An 18,303-nucleotide genomic window follows, 5' to 3' on the forward strand; every position below is an offset into this window, starting at 1 on the left:
CCTTTCAACTGTTAGCCACCCTGCCGGCTGTACCAACAACCAGGATGGCTCACCCGCCTCACCTGAGCAGCCCGATCCAGCCGCTGAGTCACCTCTTCAAGCAGCGTCCCAAGCCAGGCTATATTACTGCGGGGCAGCGCTCAGAACCGTTGCCTGCAATCCAAGCCCTACACCACTGACAGTGCCTTCCGGACTCGTCCCCTCCCCAGAGGGAGGGCCCAATACGCTGCACACCCTCCAGCCACCTCCGGATATCACAGGCGCGAGTCCCTGGCTCCACCATTAGGTGCAGGCTTTACTTCTGGCGCAGTCCAATTGCGCCTCTCAGGGGCACCTTAAAGAACACCAAAACCCCTTCGGGTGAAGACTGAGGTCCCGCTGGTTTATTGGGTAGTCGTTACAGGGTCACAAGAAGCTGGGAAGTCAGGATAAATTACGGATGTTCGGTGGGCTGGACGGAGCTCACTCAGCACACGTCTGCGATGTTGGCTAGCCAAGCCGTAGGGCTCACTTTTTACCCATTGAGGATAACAGTCTTGACATAAATTGCAACTTCGGTTTAATTACAGTATGGAGAAAGATAGTTATTTTTAGACAAGTCATTTTTTTACACGTGAGCGTGCACTTCAGGACAGTTTCAATTAACATGGGGTCAGAAACACACTGGGGTGTATGAACAATTGTCTCTACTCCACCAGCGCTATTTTAAACCATAAATATAAACGTGCAATAAGCTGTGGCTTCCTGGGCATACTTTTACTGCTCAAGAATTGGAGCTTAGCGCACTTGTCTCTGCTCCACTAACACGTCTTCAAACAATAGGCATACCATACAAATTGCTGCTGTTGCCTGTGTGCAATGTCACCGATCATGGACTAGTTTAAACCTAGCGCGTTCTTAAAGCCACGGGTACACTGTACGAATTGCTGTGGTAGCCTGAGCACACTGGTACTGATCAGGGACTGGATTTTAGCTGTGACTGAATGAATACCAGTGTAACCTATTCTAAACACTGCAGCATGAACTCATTAAGGCCCGCTTCCATTTTACTCATCACAGGTCGCTTTTCCTATAGATACTTATTGCATCTAGCACGGATCAGCACAACAAAGCGGAGACTTGAGTCCTCTCACCAATTGGACTACTATTGCTTCTAACAAAAGAGGTTGGTTTGAACAAGTACGCACAATTTATCCTGCTTCTAAGACAGATGGGAATTGTGTCACTGATATCATCCCTTAAATTACCTAGGTCAATTTCTCTTTCATTCTAGGTCCCATCTCGGACTTGAATAAGATTCGGACCTAATTTTACCCCCTGGCGAACTGACCACTATTTTCAATTGGTAAGCGTACTCTAGTATATGATAGTAAATACCATGTTCTCTGGTGTCGCTCTTCTAATATCCTTTAATTTAAATAAATCTCTTGGGATTTTAGCAGTATCTTCCCCAGCACGATGAGAACACTTGAAGGAATCTAGAATACCAGCCTTCCGTCACTACTTACAGCATTGGTTTTTCTACTTTCTCGCTGAAGGACTCAACTGCCTCACTATATTTCCTTCCCTGCCCCACACCTTACTTTGTGTTTATTCTCACCTTCAGCACTTTAAATATAAGTCACCATTTAACCTGCACCTAACAATACTGGCTTATTCTTTTGGATTTTAAATATGTATATATATTGTATGATATTACAGCCCTGAAGAAGCCCATGTATGGGCGAAACGCATTGGCTGTCCACTTATGAAAACCAAGTACATCTATAATAAAGACACCTTGAGGCCATATACAGTGACGTGGACTTCCTTCCTTTTTTCTCTTTCTGTGCATACTTTATGATTTACCTTGTATATATATTGCCTCTCATACCTTTTGAATGAATGTTTAATTTTGTGGCCAAGTGGTAGCTGAGCATCTGAGGTGGGCATTATCTTGTTACCCTTGTGACTAGTCCTGGCAGTGCCATCCTCTATTAACCCGGCTGCCTTTTCGAATACCACCCACTATCCTTCCTGAATGCCTAACCATATCAGAATCAGCCATCAAGACCCCCTACCCCATTTCAACATGGCAGGATTTTGAACTACCTCATAAATACATTGTGCTGCATGAAAAGCTTGTTTTATATTTACCTTCGGTTGTCCAATGGCCTGAACATATAGCGAGTATACATTTTATACTGCCCATACAATGTAAATAATTGCTCTAAGGTCGTTTTGGAGGACTGATTATATCTGTTGATTTTAGCTTCATGTGACAATTAGTCCAGGATCTACATAACCACTTTCACCACATTAGACATTGCAGTCGTGCACAGGAGAAAAGAGGATATGTGTACAACTGCCCCCTCCCCCCAAATAGCTGCTCACCACACTAAAGTTCGCAAGGAGTCTGCAAAACAACCTAATGCAAATAAATGCAGCTCGAATTTCCATAATTCAGAGTAAATGTACTCTAAGCTGTTTCAATTTGCGAAATTGCTGTTTTCTCTAATTCGAGTTGTAGAGACAACAGTATAATGCTCACTTGTGCTCAAGGTGATGATAAAAGCTGTCTATGATCCGGAATAACTTACTAGAACAGTAGACAATTACGAAGGCCTAACAATTGTGAGCTAGTACTGGTGTGACAAACAGAAGAGTTACTTACTTCTGTGTGACAAGAAAAACAGATCACAGTATCATTTCTCTATCTCCCTATTTAATTCATTATTCTGTATTCTCATTCCATATTTTGTGCTGTCAAGCGCTGTAATTTACATTAGATTATTTTAGTTTTAAGTCTACCCAACGTGTTAAAAGCACAGGAAAATACTTTACTCAGAAAAGAAAATCATAGAAAGAAATTATATAACTTTCAGAGTATTTTTTCGATTAAGTTGATCCGGTTTGAGGTTAAGTAGGTAAACAACCAGGCAATGTGTCCCCGATGTAGGCAGGAAAAGAATAACGCGAGCTGAGAGATCCAAAGTTTAAAAAATGATCAATGCAAGCAAGTATAAAATATAGATGTGTTGCTGACCGTTTTTAACAAATTGGACCAAAACTGTCTTTGTATTTATAACATTAAACAATAGACATTCTGGTGCATGACACATATGTCATCTAGACTAGTCTGCAAATTACCTTGACGTTTTCAGGAGAAAGAACATTTGGATCCTCCTTTGTACCCGTGTGGTGATAGATCAGGTCATATCTTCTAGAATAGATGATTTAATGATTATTATGTGTTTTTTTTAGGGGGGAGGGGGCACGGGAAATGAAGTGGACTGGCGGCTTGGGCAAGGATTTTAAATGTAATTGCTTGCTATTAAAGGCGACCTGTGCAGTAGTCTTCCTTCTTCGTGGAGTGGTGTGGCTCACTGGTTAGAGGCGGCAGACCCGAAAGCAGAGAACGGCCTGGGACCAGGGTTCAATTCCCGACGTGTCAGGGTCGTGGACAAGGGTCAGCGGACTTGATAATTCTCGCCTCGGTGCCTACTCTAACCAGGGATCACACTCAGCAACTCTGGGCATTAGCTTGCCTCATCTCTACAACGACCCCCCACATTCGCCGGGGATGCCTGGTTTTACCTTGGAGATACCCAGTAGGGACCATCTCACAGGGATAGCCAGGACGGGGTCTACAGCGCCACGACGCCTCAGGGCAGCAGTGCGCTTTACAAGACACATACATTTACATTTTCTTTGTATATGTGATTTCAATTTCAAACCATTTTATTTTGAGAAGGGCTTTGGAATTTGGAAAGTCCTGAAGTTCACGTTAACATCAGTAAGCTTAAATACAATCTACTCGGAAGCTCACCACCGGGAGGGTGGTAAGCCCCATATTCTCTCAATTAAACTAGAAAATATTATGAATGACATCATATTGGAAGAAGACAGTCTTGTTGAAATTGTTTAAGAATCCATGGTTTATTATCTTCGGTAATGTACTATATCTGATTCAGATATGAACTGTCTTGATGGCGATTTTTGAATTGTGCTTATTTACTCTGACGTGATATTTCACTCTATATTTTATATTTGTGAGTATTCTTTTTTGTCTATACCTTCTTTCAGCGCCACTTTGCATAAAAAATACTAAATATACATATATTTCCACCAGTAAACAAAATATGGGTAATGATTTTCTCTGTCCCCTGTGAAAAACAGCTAATTAATAGACTGCTTACAAATGTGTAATGTTGCTACATACAAACATTGGCACAAATTGACAAAGACCGAACACCTACAACAGTGTCCTTAATGTTGGGGTCAGCGAAGTTGAGCAAAAAGCTGGTCAATGTGAGATTTGTTTTTAAGAAGGCTCGGGATCCAAAAATAAATGATGCCTTTTTCGTAATTGGAAAAAGTGAGTGGTATAATTGCGACTTTTTAAAAAACTTTGTGTATTTATATTAATCGAGGACTTCCTCTAAGCTCTAAATAATAGACAACACAAGGGAAATGGTAGATATAAGTTAATTTGTTTCCTTCATGATTTCATAAAGGAGCAACAACTAATAAAAATTAAAAAAAACTATTTGAACAATTGTACTGATTTAAACATACATTTCTAGTCTACGAATAGTATTTTGTTAATATTGTCATCTGTAATCTTTGCCCTCTTGTCCTGTTTTCTTTGTCCCATGTCACATATCATCATGGCTTAATCCAATACCAGCAAACTACATGAAGATTTTAGTCACTTTTTTGGGTTCACCTCTAACAAATTTACATAAAGAGCCACCACTCAAATTCCTCAATTTTTTTTTTCTGCTGTGTTAAATGTATGCTTCAGTGCTAATAATGCAACCACAAGGAGACGATGGACAGAGAGCTGAAACTTTTCAGACACTCAACCCAGTCACAGATCTGGGTTGAGTCCATCATCTTTCTTTAGCTACCTCTGCCACCCCAGTTCAGACCCAGCACTATGCAAATCAGTCTTGACCTTGTGCCTTTAATTAAGCCATTCATAGTGCAAAGTATTGCAGACACCGTATTCGCATATGCGGATGATGTGGCGGTCATGACTGTCAACCCATGTGAAGCATTAATAGAGATTGAACGGCTGGCTTTAGAATTCGGTTCAATATCAGGCTATAAATTAAATTCCAGCAAGACTCAAGTACTATGTACTGAGAATATGCGATTCAGTGATCCCAGAGTCGTATCCGAAGTAACATATCTTGGTATAATAATTAAAACTTCTATGAATGATATTGTGGAAGCCAACTGGACCAGTACATTCCAACACATTAAGCAGTCGTTAGAAAGATGGGGACGAATGCAATTAACAATTATAGGCAGAGGGAACATTGTTAAGATGAGCATCTTGTCAAAAGTTCTTTATATGTTTGGAGCTATACCATTAGAGATCCCATCTCAATATATACAACAGCTACAGTCCATTTGCACAAGATTCTTATGGTCTCCCAAGAAACCTCGGAGGGCAATGAGATTGATGACTCTCCCGGTTGAGAGAGGTGGTCGGGCTATTCCTGATTTCTTGTTATATTTCTAGGTTTGTTTTTTACAAAGATTGCAATTGTTACTAACAGAGAAATCGGTGGAGGATAAAGCAGAAGGACCTTCTATATATTATTTATTGCTGGGAACTCACGCTAAACGTAGTTTATTCAAAAAGCTACAGGGGAATTACTACAAGAGAACACGTTATAAGGTAGTGGAATCAGCTTTTACAGTATGACGAAAGGTGGCTAGAATGATTAATATAGAGAAAGTGTCATATTATACACCATTCAATGCAGAGAAAATATTATCCACTATTTTTCAGGATCGGGCCGCTTTAGATTGGACACATCGTGGGATACCGCACATTGGGGCTCTGTTTGAATTGAACGGGTCACTTGTTACTTATAAGAGATTGCTTTTAAAATATCAATTGACCAAATCGTCCTTTTTCAAATATCTTCAATTAGCAGTAGACACATCTGTGTAGAGACCAGCCCCGTAGTAGAGGGGATTCGCAAAGGGGAGAAAATTGAGCTTTTGTATAATTTGTTAATGGAATATAGACCTGATGATTTGCAGAAGTTTAATTTGTATTGGCAGGATCAGTTGGGGGAGCCCTCTTTATCAATAGAAGATGCAATAATTATGTCTAAGGAAGCTTTCTTATCTGATAATTTGAAGGCTCAATTTTTTAAAACTGTTTTTCGTTTATTTTATACTCCAGAGAGTATGATGAAGTGGGGCTCACAATATGATGGGAAATATTTCCGATGCAAATCTGACAATGCAGATAGTATTCATATATTTTTCAGTTGTTGTAAATTACGCCAATTTTTGATTCACTTGAAAAATTTTCTTTCTATGATCACAAAATCTACTGTGAAGATTTCGCCAGCTTTGATGCTTCTAGGCATAGGTGTAAATGTGGAACTGTTTTATTCAAATTTAGATACTTGTTATTTGTGGCCATGACTGCCGCTCGTCTGTGTATCGCTTCTGATTGGTTACAGGAAGAACCCCCTGCATTTGAATTTTGGCGCTCGAAGTTGTATAATCTGTTTGAATTGGAATGGAGTCTGTATGCCTTGAAGGGGGCTTGGAAACAGCAATTGGGAATATTAATCTGGGGTGCAGTTAAAGAACATTTGGAGATGTGAAAAGTTAATTATTTAACTTTATAGAACAAAATATTGTTTAATGTATATCTTATGATGTATGAGATATGTTTATATTGTTTGCTTTGTGCTGATGACTTGTCCCTACGGGGGAATAATAAAAAAAAAGACCTTGTGCCTCATGGGAACAGTCCAGCCTGAACTGCCAAGCCAGGTTTTCCCTGGACTGGAAACAAGCATCCTGGGACAGGTTTCAGAGAAACACCACTCATCAGCCAGGCTAGTGTGAATCCAGTGGCTAAGTGAGCAAGGGACCCATGTCTTGGCACACCCTCCCTGAGGACAAAAACATTAAATATTATAGGGGGGCTGCCCAGACACCCTGTGCCCTGGGGACCACCACCTCCAGGGGCTACTTATGTAAGTATAGTGTGGGGGCCACACAGACACCCGTACCTCAGAGACCACCACCCCCTGGGGCAAAAACCAGATTTAGTAGTGAGATGTGGGCCACACTGACCTCCTCTTGGGCTATATATGTTCCCCGGGGACCACCATATCACCGGGTGGCTCATGAAAAACAAAGGAAGGGGCCACGTGGCCCCCTCTTGGACCCATATATGGCCCTGAGAACTGGCAACTCTCAGGAACAACTCCTGCTATGACCAGGGTGCCCACCCTCACTCTTTGCTTTTGCTTGGCAGGAGCTGACAGCTCCCACCAAGCAAAGCAAACACTCAAGTCAGCGGGCGGGAGCTGTCAAAGTGCTACTGCCTGCTGGGAGTGGAGGGTTGATCTCTTTCCCTGCTCAGGGACATGCAGGCAGGGCAAAGATGAAACTATAGCTCCTGCATGGAGGGAGAAGCATTTCCAGCAGCTCCCTGCATGCAGCAGCAAAGCTGGCTCCCGCAGGAGGGGGGTTCCGGCTGGGTCTGCGGGGCCTTGGGGCTCACCTCACGGTCCACAATGTGCACACTGGGTGCCCTGACTGGGGCCAGGGCACCCAAAGACACATAGCCAGGCTCTGGAGGATGGGGTCTCTGGGGTCGAAAGCAGCCCGGGTAATGAGGCGACACAGCTCTCTTCTTCATCACAGTTTGGCTGGGCCAGGGGAATTTGTTCCTCAGGGCTGAAATCAGCCTGGGGACGGGGTCCGTACCACCCCCCTCCTTAATTCAATTAAGGTCAGGCATGAGAGATGGGGTTTCCTAGGGCCAAAATAGGTCCGGAAGAGGGGCTGCATGGCTCCCCTCCCCCTTGAGCTTAGGCAGGGCCCCAAAGGTGGTACTCCCTGGGGCCCGCATGTCCCCTGCACATAATTTTAAGTTAGCCCCGGGACTGGGGTGGTCCCCAGGGAATGTGAAAGCCCCAGGAGGGGTGGTCCATCCAGTTCCCTTTCTTTTGGTTTAATTAAATCCCTGAGGAGGTGAAGGACCCTGGGGCTCTTTGAGCTTAATGGAGGGGGATTCCCATGTCCCCCCAACTTAATATTAGTAAAGCCCCTGGTATTGGATGGTCCCAATGGCCCTTGAGAGGGAAAACAGACAGCAGAAAAACAATCAGAAAAGGCAAAACAGAGGACAGAAAAATGAGCAGGAGAGGCAAAAAAGAGGTCAGAAAACCAATCAGAAAGGCAAAACAGAGCAGAAGAGGGCAAAATAGATGGCAGAAAAGCAAACAGAAAAGACAAAATAAAATGAAGGGAAGAAGAGGAAAAAGAGAAGGCAAAAATAACATAAAAAGGCAAAAGAGAGGGCAGGAAAATGAGCATAAAAGGCAAAGCAGAGAGCAGAAAATTAGCAGAAAAAGACAAAATGGAGGGCAGAAAAAAGAGCAGAAAATGCAAAACAAGGGTCAGAAAAACTAGCAGAAAGGGGTAAATGGAGAGCAGAAGAGGCAAACAGAGGGTAGAAAAACAAGCAGGAAGGGCAGAACCCACTCACATACCCACTCACAGACCCAATGAGTCACTCATACACACACACTCACAATCACACTCAGAGACTCATGCACCTACTCACAGACCCATTCAGACACTTGTGTACCAACTAATAGACCCACTTAGACACTCACACCAACTCACAGACAAACTCAGAGACTCACACATCCACTCACAGATCCACTCAGACTCACACACCCACTCACAGACTCATGCACTCACTTGCAGACCCACTCAGACACCCATCAACCCCATCACAGACCCCTTAAGAAACTCATGCACCCACTCATGCACTCACATACCCACTCAGACTTTCACTCAGAAACTCATGCACCCACTCAGACACTCACACACCCACTCATAGACCAACTCAGGGACTCACAAAGCCACTCATGGACGCACTGAGACACCAATACACTCACTCACAGACTGACTCACAAACTCATGGAGCATTTGCAAAGCTACTCAGAAGCTCTCACACCTATGCATAGACCCACTGAGACACTCACTCAGACACTCATGCACCTACTCAGACACAGACTCAGAGACCCATGTGCCCACTCACAGATCCACTCAGACGCTCATGCACTTACTCACCAATTGACTCACACACAAGGATGTACTCACAAACCCACTCAGACACTCTCACACCCTTTCACAGACCCACTCAGAAACTCACTCACTCATGCACCCACTCAGATACTCACATACCCACTCACAGACCCACTCAGAAACTCACACACCCAGTGAGACACTTAGGCAGCCACTCCCAGGTCCACTGAGACACTCATATACCCATTGAGATACTCATGCATCCACTCACACACCCCTGAGACACTCATGCACTCACACACACATTCACTTGTTACAGATTACAGTCAGGAAATACAATTAAAAAACCTTAGAAATGCACTTAAAAAACAAAGGTTACAGGGACTTTATAGCTAGGAAACAGAATTAAAAAATGTAGAAATTCACTGTAAAACAAATGTTACCGGGACATTATAGCAGATTTTACTCATACAAAACCATGCCAATTCAGAAATTATAGTTACCTGAGCTAACTATAACCAGTGCCCCTGCAATGCACTGCTTATGACCTCACATACTACATTACTCCTGACATGGTCAATGACATCACTCAAGACATCTCAAATGGCATAATTGATAACATCTCTAATGACAGCTTCTACAGAACAACTGACACCCACACACATCCCATAGAACATTTCATATACCCACTCACATTCCCACACAACCCCCACACATCCATTCACAGACCCATATCCGTACTAACAAAATTATGAATCCATAGAGCCCCTCACACATACACTCACTCATATGGCCACTCACATACCCACTAACTCACCCACACAGCAACTCATGCACTCACTCACACATCCAGTCAGAGACATAGAGACGCTTACACATGCACTCATACACCATTACAGCCACTCATACACCCATTCAATCACTCATACAGAAACTCACAAACCCACACACACACCAATACAGCCACTCACTCACCAATCTAACACTCACACATCCACTTACCTACCCAAAGAACTACTTACATACCCATTCACACATATATACATCCACTCACACACCCACTCACTGACCCTTACAGCCACTCACACAGACATTCACTTTTCAATGCAGTCACTCATATCTACTCACTTACCTGTACACACACTCAGGCAGCTATTCAGTCACCCATATAGCCACTCACACACTCACTCACACACCTATGCAGCCACTCACAGAGCCACTCTCAGCATCATCATCTTTAACTTTATTTCAGTCATTGCGACCATAAAAGTGAAAATGCATGCTGTACATGACTCTGATAATAAATACATGACAAATGTTAAATAATTAACACATATCTATTACCAATTGATTTGTATCAGTCAATTATTAGACGATTAAAACAACAGTTAAAAAGATAAAATATGTAGTATAAAAAACGTCTGCCCCAATTAAATCGCGCGGGAAGACCCCCTATATATTCACAATGTTGAAAATTGGTCAGTTTGCGGGGATAAGAAACATAAAATTATTGTAAAAATACTGGCTAAAAGAATTGATAAAAAATTAGGAAGTGCAGGCTATCGCGTCTTTTATGCGTACCTTCTAATGATCCACATTGTACTAAGAAATTTGGCAACTGCGCAATCAACTGAAGGCCTGGAATCAGATTTCAGAATGTGCAGCTCTTCTTGGTGGCATTGAGTTTGCAGCAACCTGCAAACAGGGGGTAGCCATTTTTTTCTTGGGGAGTTATACAGACGGCAAGCAAAGAAAATATGTCTAATTGTCTCAACAGTGTGAGGGCAACCTGAGTAGCGCTGCATTGCAGAGGCGGGCTGACACCAAGCCTCAGTAAAGGAGTTCACAGGAAGGAAGCCAAATTTAAATTGGATATAAAGCTTCCCGTCCTGTGGGATCGTGATCACCTCCATGTTTTGTTTATAGGCGCTTAGCAATTTTAATTCCATGAATTCTAATGTGAGACTGCCCCATTCAAATTGAGTAACAGTAGTCTGATCAGTCCTTTAATGGGCAATAAACTGGGTTTTATACTAGCCCACAAGCTCCCCAAGCCTATCACTGTGAGCAGTGACCTGACTTTAGTAAATCACCCTATTTTCTTGAAGCTGTCAAAGATGCAAACTTTGTCACGAGCAGCAGCATAATGGGAGAGCTCAGGGGTTAGTTCCAAGCGCAGCCAGAAAAGCAGGGGATGAAGCCTCGCTTTAGCCACAGTTGACGGTCTGCCCAAATCTAGCCTTAATGGATTAAGTGGGGTGCTCTGAGGAAGGGAGCGAAGGGATCTCAAAAAATTGTTCTTGGTAGCGAGGAGGCCTTCTAAATTTTCAAATCCTCAAAGTTCGGCCCGTACAAAGCGGAACCTACTACCTCACGGTCATAAATCTGAAGTGGGGCTGCTATTGGTTGGGTTTGGGAGGTCCTATGCTCCTTGATAAGAGCCCCAGTGGTCTGCTTCTGCTGAAGAATCCTCTTCATAATGTGGTGCTTCCGGGCCATTTTCTCAGAGAGAGTTACACCCAGATTGTCAAATGTGGTCACTCTCTCGAGGGGGATCCACCCCCATTAGCATTTTGCCCTTATCGAATAACTTTTTTTATTTGGGTTTACACGTTTCACATCAGCAAGATATCATATTAGTACTATCAACAATAGCCAGCAGGAAATTTAGCAGTTGTATATAATAGACACAGCTGGATGTCTACAACCTGGAGGCTGGCAGTGAAAACAATGGGCAATAATAGGTGATTTATACAAAAAAGTGTGTATTGATATCTCAGTCTCTTTGGGTCAGGTCTTGTAGAACGAGAGGGGTGAAGAACATCATTTAATTGAAATTACAAACATAAGCAAATAACTTGGGAAATGAAAAGGAAAGGAAAGGCATTTTGCCTTTAAACGATTTGTGATGGTTCAACAGTACTAGTTTGGTTTTCAAGGTGTTGACCTTCAAGCCACTCAATCCACAAAGGGCCTCGAAGCAATCTAGGAGCAGTTGCAGACCACTGGGGTTCTTAGAGACTATGAGCATGTTGACCGCAAACAATTAGGTTGTTACTCTGACACTCCCCAGAGAAGGGGCATCAGTGGGAACTACCACTAAGTGCTGGACCATTCCATTCATGAAAAGTGAAAGCAGAGTAGGAGCCAACACACAGCCCTGTCGGACTGCCCTGTTGACACTAATTGAGTCCTTCAATTGCCCTTGGTAGCCCCCAATGAACCCTTGCATAGGTTTCCTTGGGAAGGCGGACAACCAATGCAAGTATCTCAGGAGGAAGGCCTATCTCTTGCAGAACGCACCATAATTTTTGCTTAGGGATGAGGTTGAAGGCCGATTTCATGTCAATAAATGCTATGTAGAGACTTCCTTGTTCGCTGGACACACTTTTCCGGGCCAATAAGAAAAAACTAAAAATGTGCTCGATGGTGCTGATTTTTCCATCTAAACGCTGCTTGGAAGGAGGATAAGATGTTGTTCTCTTCCATCCAAGCCATAATCTTCGTAAGAAGTACACGGGAGAAGACCTTTTGTGCAGAACTGATCAGGCGAATTGACCTGTAGTTGGATGGTAATGAGCGGTCACCCTTCTTAAAACCCGGAATCACCTTGGCACCTTTCCTTCAGGACGGTATTGGAGTCCCTGTGGATATTCCATTGGCTAGTGCTCAGATATATTTGGACCAATTACCAATGTCATTAAGAAAGACATCGCCAGTTATAGTTAGGACCTTGTTTTTTTACAAAAAAACATTTTTTCTTTTGCTAAAATCTTTGGTGCCGTTTGACGAATCTTCATGAAATTTTCAAAACTAATGGGGCGCTCCAGTCAGCTCTTGTCTTGGAAGCTTTGAGGTGTGTTTTCTCCATGTTAATTTCCATTGGAAACATTTGTCGCCGCTACAGCCTGAACTGCTGCACAGCATTATACCAAATTTGGCTGGACTCTTTGTCCAGAGTGCACTCTTTGCTTTAAATAGTGTTTATCAGTTCAGCAGTTTTTGAAATATTAAAGGAAAAATACATTTGAATATCTAGGCCAAGCCTAAACACACATCTCATCATGAGATCTGATTGGCCATCTGCACTTCATCCATGAAGTGTTGGCAGCCATCTTGGGACCAATTATACATGATAGCACCCCATTAAAATGCATTGTTGTGAATGCAAGGTTTTGAGGGTCACCAAAAGGAGAACATTTAAAAGGGTGATAACAGACTGCAGTAACATTATAAATCATTTGTTGGTGGTACCATACTAATTTTAGGAATTGTGGTGTGTTCTAAGGTGGTTTTACCCTGTGAAAAAGCCTTCTGTTGGGATATCATGAATCATGTTTGATAGAAACTATTTTCTCATTCTTTTCCCATAGAGGTTTGGAAGGTGCTCCAGAAGCTAAACTGAGAGCATATTTTCTGTAAATTCACATTATCTTTCTCAGTCATGCAAGAATGAAGTCTGACATTCTCTGTAAAACATGTACATCCAACAATGGCAATGACTGTCAGTTGCTCCCTTTGTGTTCTACTGCAGCTTCCCAGAGTGTTCTGAAGAGTTAAGCGCTAACAGTCTTACTTATGACAAAAGTATGGCACACCTGAAGCCATCTTGATTGCAATAAACTGGTAACGCTTAAAACATTTCATTTAAAAAGGAACAAACTGAGGGGGTTCATTTTGCCATAAAAATTATGATTAGTGCTGCAGAAAGAAAAATTAGGGCACATTTTGAGCGACATCTCAAACGCTCTTCTATTTTAGTAATAAATTCTGACATGCAGACTTAAACATGCACTTTCGATACCAGCAACAGACTTCCAGTTAATTCCCTGGTGAGCAAAAACTTTACTACAGTGACCTAATAAGCAACTAGAGTGCTAACATTCTGAATTCATGGAAAATGTGTGACACATCTGACTGCCTTCTTGATGGAACCAAAGTAAAAAACTGAAAGAATTCCCTACTGAGTAGACTGCAGTAAATGAGTAAATTAGGAAACTTCATAACAAATAAGTCTCCTAAAATGGACATCAGAGAAAAAAGAGCCCAAATGTAGCACAAATATCACCCAGATTTAGCCCACACATAGTGCGATGACAGAAGTGTGCAAAACACATCTTTTTGGTTTTTTGCAGTTTTTTTATAGTGCAGACTAGTCAGGTATTGGAGGGTTGCAACTTACATGGACTCCTTATTGCGTATTTTGCACGAAGTACTTGAGATTGAGCTTGCGAAACATGAAACTTTACTATTCTGTTTAACTGAAGTTGCTCTGATCCGGGCTTTGTAACACCCGTTTTTACTGACTGGTTTTAATTCATTCTCATTGTATTGTATTAAAAAAGAGAATTTACTGTTTTTATTCATGCTTTTATGATCTATGTTTCTAAATCAGATCGAATAAAGTTTATTGAATTGAATTGAAGTCTCCCAAGATAGCCACCAGAGAAAAAGGAGCACAATGTAGCACAAATATAACCCAGATGTCACTCACATATAACCCAATGACAGAAGTGTGGAAAAAACTTTTTATTTTTTGTTTTTTTTGTTGTTTTATATAGTCCAGACTGGTTGGGAATTGAAGTGTTTTAAATGAGCATTAGTTACATCACACAAGGACAAATTCATTTTGGTTGTAGGCATGAGGAGACTAACCGGTAGATGCATCAACGTTTTCATTTGCGATTCCTTATTTGCGAAAAAATAAGGAATCGCAAATGGCAATGCATCATTTATTTCGCAATTTTATTGAGATTCGGTAAAAATCGTAATTTTTACCGAATCGCAATAAAATTGCGAGTTTCAAATTGCGATTTCGCAATTCCCATTGATTCTTATGGGCCAAAAGGCCCATAGGAATCAATGGGAATTGCGAATTCGAAATTTGGAACTCGTAAAATGTTAATGCATTCCATGGGTGCAGGGGGGGGTCCAAAGGAACCCCCCCTGCACCCCTGAAATGTATTTTAAAGTGCATGTTACACACACACATGTCCTAAGGACATGTGTGTCTGTAACATGACAGTGTTTTAAAATGCATCTTTGGGCATTTTGATACATTTTTGCAAATTACCACGAGGTTCAACCTCGTGGTAATTTGCACCCCCTATTTGCGAAATCGCAATTTTAAAAATAATCATGCATTGCTTTTAAGGAATCGCAAATTTGCGATTCCTTAAAAGCAATCGCATTTTTGGAATTCCCTAAAATTAGCGATTTTCCAAAAATGCTTGATGCATCCCAGACACCTATTTAGGAAGTGAAAACGGCCGAATTTTGCGATTCGCACCGTTTGCACTTCCTAAATAGGTTGATGCATCTAGGCATTAGTGGCTTGACCAGAATCACAGAATTTCCAGCTGAAGCAGAAACTCCAACCTGGTTCCCCAGTTGCAAAGTCTGCAGCTCTGGAAGTAACACCACAGCCTCTCCCCTAAGGGCAACATTTAATCAAGTAGTCAACTGGAGAAAAAAACATAAAGATAACAAATAATTTAAAAGTTCTTTGTCGCTATTTGAGAACTCAGAAAATGTGTCCTCATTTTAGTTTTATTGAGCACCAACAATAATTTTTGATGCAAATAAGACCCTCTGATTTCTATAATTTCTAAAGGAAATGCTTTAAGTAATACAGTTTTGATTATATCAAGATGACGTCAGGCTTGCCACACTTTTGTATTAAATATAGCATGTTAGCAATCTAGTTGCTCATTAGGATACTGTTGAGAGGCGGAAGTCAGGGGCAAGGACTCGGAAAATTGAAGGCAGGTAGGAGGGTGCAGAGGCAACAATGTAACCACACTGGGCATGCAGGAAGGGCAGTGGCAGCACAACAAACTATGGGGGGCAGTGGTAATGGGGGCAGGGGCAACAAACCAACAATGTACGACATGCAAGAGAGGCTGTGGCAATTTAATAGACCATTATGGGCAGAAGGAATAGGCAGTGGTAGTACAACCATTCATGTAAACAGACCCGAGTCAGCCAGGAAAAGCCCAATATTTTAAGCCCAATTAAATGGGCTTTATTTTATCTGACTCATGTCTACAATCTCCTCTTTTTCAATGTAAGTCAATGTGGAAAATTAATTCCCTATTTTTATTTCAAAATCTCCCTCTTACATAGTTCAAAATGTTAGCAAGTATGGCACATTAGATCATGGAAGGCAGGAGGAATTGGAGTAGGGATATGGAATTGGATAAAAGAGAACAGGAGGGACATGGACAGGTGCACCAAACTGACCTTGAGCGCCTTGAGACCCTACGGGTAGGTAGCGCGCTATACAAGTGTCACTGATTGATTGATTGACCTTACAGGGCAGGCATCAGGGTTCGCAGCAGCACAATACACCACACAGGGCTTGCGGGATGGCAGTGAAGCACAACAATCCATTAAAAAATTAGTAATAGAAAGGGGACAGGACCATACACAGGGACAACAGAGAACAGAGGAGAAAGAGGCAATAGCAGCAAGTTGGCCATAAAGGACAGACAGGAGAGAAAGCTGCAGCATAACAGACCATAAAGGGCAGGAGGGGGGATTAGGGGCATTACAATGGAACAGACAATCCAGGCGGCGGAAATAATGGTCTGCAAATGGAAAACAGAGAGCAGGGGGCAAGGGGACAGGGCAGGAGCAGCAAGCTGACCATGGAGGTAAGGCAGGATGGGCACTAGAAGTACAACACACCAGGGAGGGCAACAGTGAGGCTATAATTGCATACACACAGACCATGGAGGGAAGGTGGGACGGGGTCAGGGGCAGCTAGCTGACCTCACAGAGAAGGTGGGAATGGACAGTGGCAGCACAGAAGACCATGTGTGGCACAATGGCTATGATGGGAAAGAAGGTGGGGGGTAGGGGCATGCACAAAGGACCATGGAGGATAGAAGAGAGGGGTAGGAGCTGGGCACAGCAAGTTCAGGGGAAGGGGCTTCACAACAGACTACTGAGGAGCAGTTGCAACAAAAATAGCAGTAAAATAGACCATGGAGGACAGGAGGAAGGGGATAGGGGCATAGAACATGGACAGGCAGGGTGGAGGTGGCAGGGACAGGTTACAGTCATCTGACAATGCTAGGCAGATGGGAGGGTAGTGGCAGCTCAACAGAACACTCAGAGTAGATAGGAGGGGCAGGTCCATGGAACATGGTGGGCAAAAAGGATGGAGCATGCATGTAGACATCGGCGGGCAGGGGGAAGGAGAGTAGGGGCAGCAAGCTAAGCACAAAGGCTAAGCAGGAGGTCAATGATGGGGCATAGAATTGGGCAATGGAAGACAGGAGGAGTGGACTGGGACATCATGCTAAATGGAGGGCAGTGGCAGCCCTCCGACCATGCATGGCAGGAGCCTAGTGCATGGATATAGACAACAGAGGATAGGGAAGAAGTGGATGGGACAGCAAGATAACTGTTCAGAGAAGAGGTGAGTGGCAGAACAACAGCCACACAGGGCTGTAATGAGGGAGCAGGGGCATGGACTTGGACAATGGATGGCAAGGAGGAGGGGATTATATGCATGTTTCAAATATACCACAGTCACACCCAAGCGGGTTAACCCACTTGGGTGTGACAGTGATGAAATCATGTATGCAAATTAATAACAGGCTGAACAAGCGGTATATATGAAACATGCATATAATTAATGGTGTAATGCTCATAATTCATTAGCCCACTGGGGCAGAATTGCGATATTAATTCGGCTGAATTATTGATATTGAGAATATTTGAATTTGCATCAGACTGAAGAGTTGTATATGTGAACTATGTATATAAATAATGATGTAATGTTGATAAATGTACTCGATACTAAGTATCAACAGGATATTGACTTATATTTTAAAGCCAACGAATGACCCTTTCAAAATACAGGCCACCCTACACTATGTTGTGGATGATTTTGTAGTCCTACTTCAATGTTGGTAATTATGTGCACTATATGTGAATGGTGGATGGTGGTAGCAAATGTTGTTTAACCCGTGACCAAGGAGCGGCTGCTCTGAAATGCATCTGGCGTCTCTAATGGTGTATGAGTGCATGGCGTCAGGCATCTGAAACGCGTCAGGCATTTTCACTGTATGAAATAAAATACATTCACGCTTAAAAGGAATTAGGCTCAGCATTGGTTTTTGTACAAAGAAACTAAGGAGTTGATATTGGAGGTTCGCTACCTCGCCTTGAGACCACCGCCATTGATATTCATTGTGAGTTCTCCCAGCCTTTGCTTACCGATCT

Source organism: Lissotriton vulgaris, chromosome 4_1 (assembly GCF_964263255.1).
Source record: "Lissotriton vulgaris chromosome 4_1, aLisVul1.2, whole genome shotgun sequence".
Lineage (NCBI taxonomy): Eukaryota > Metazoa > Chordata > Amphibia > Caudata > Salamandridae > Lissotriton > Lissotriton vulgaris.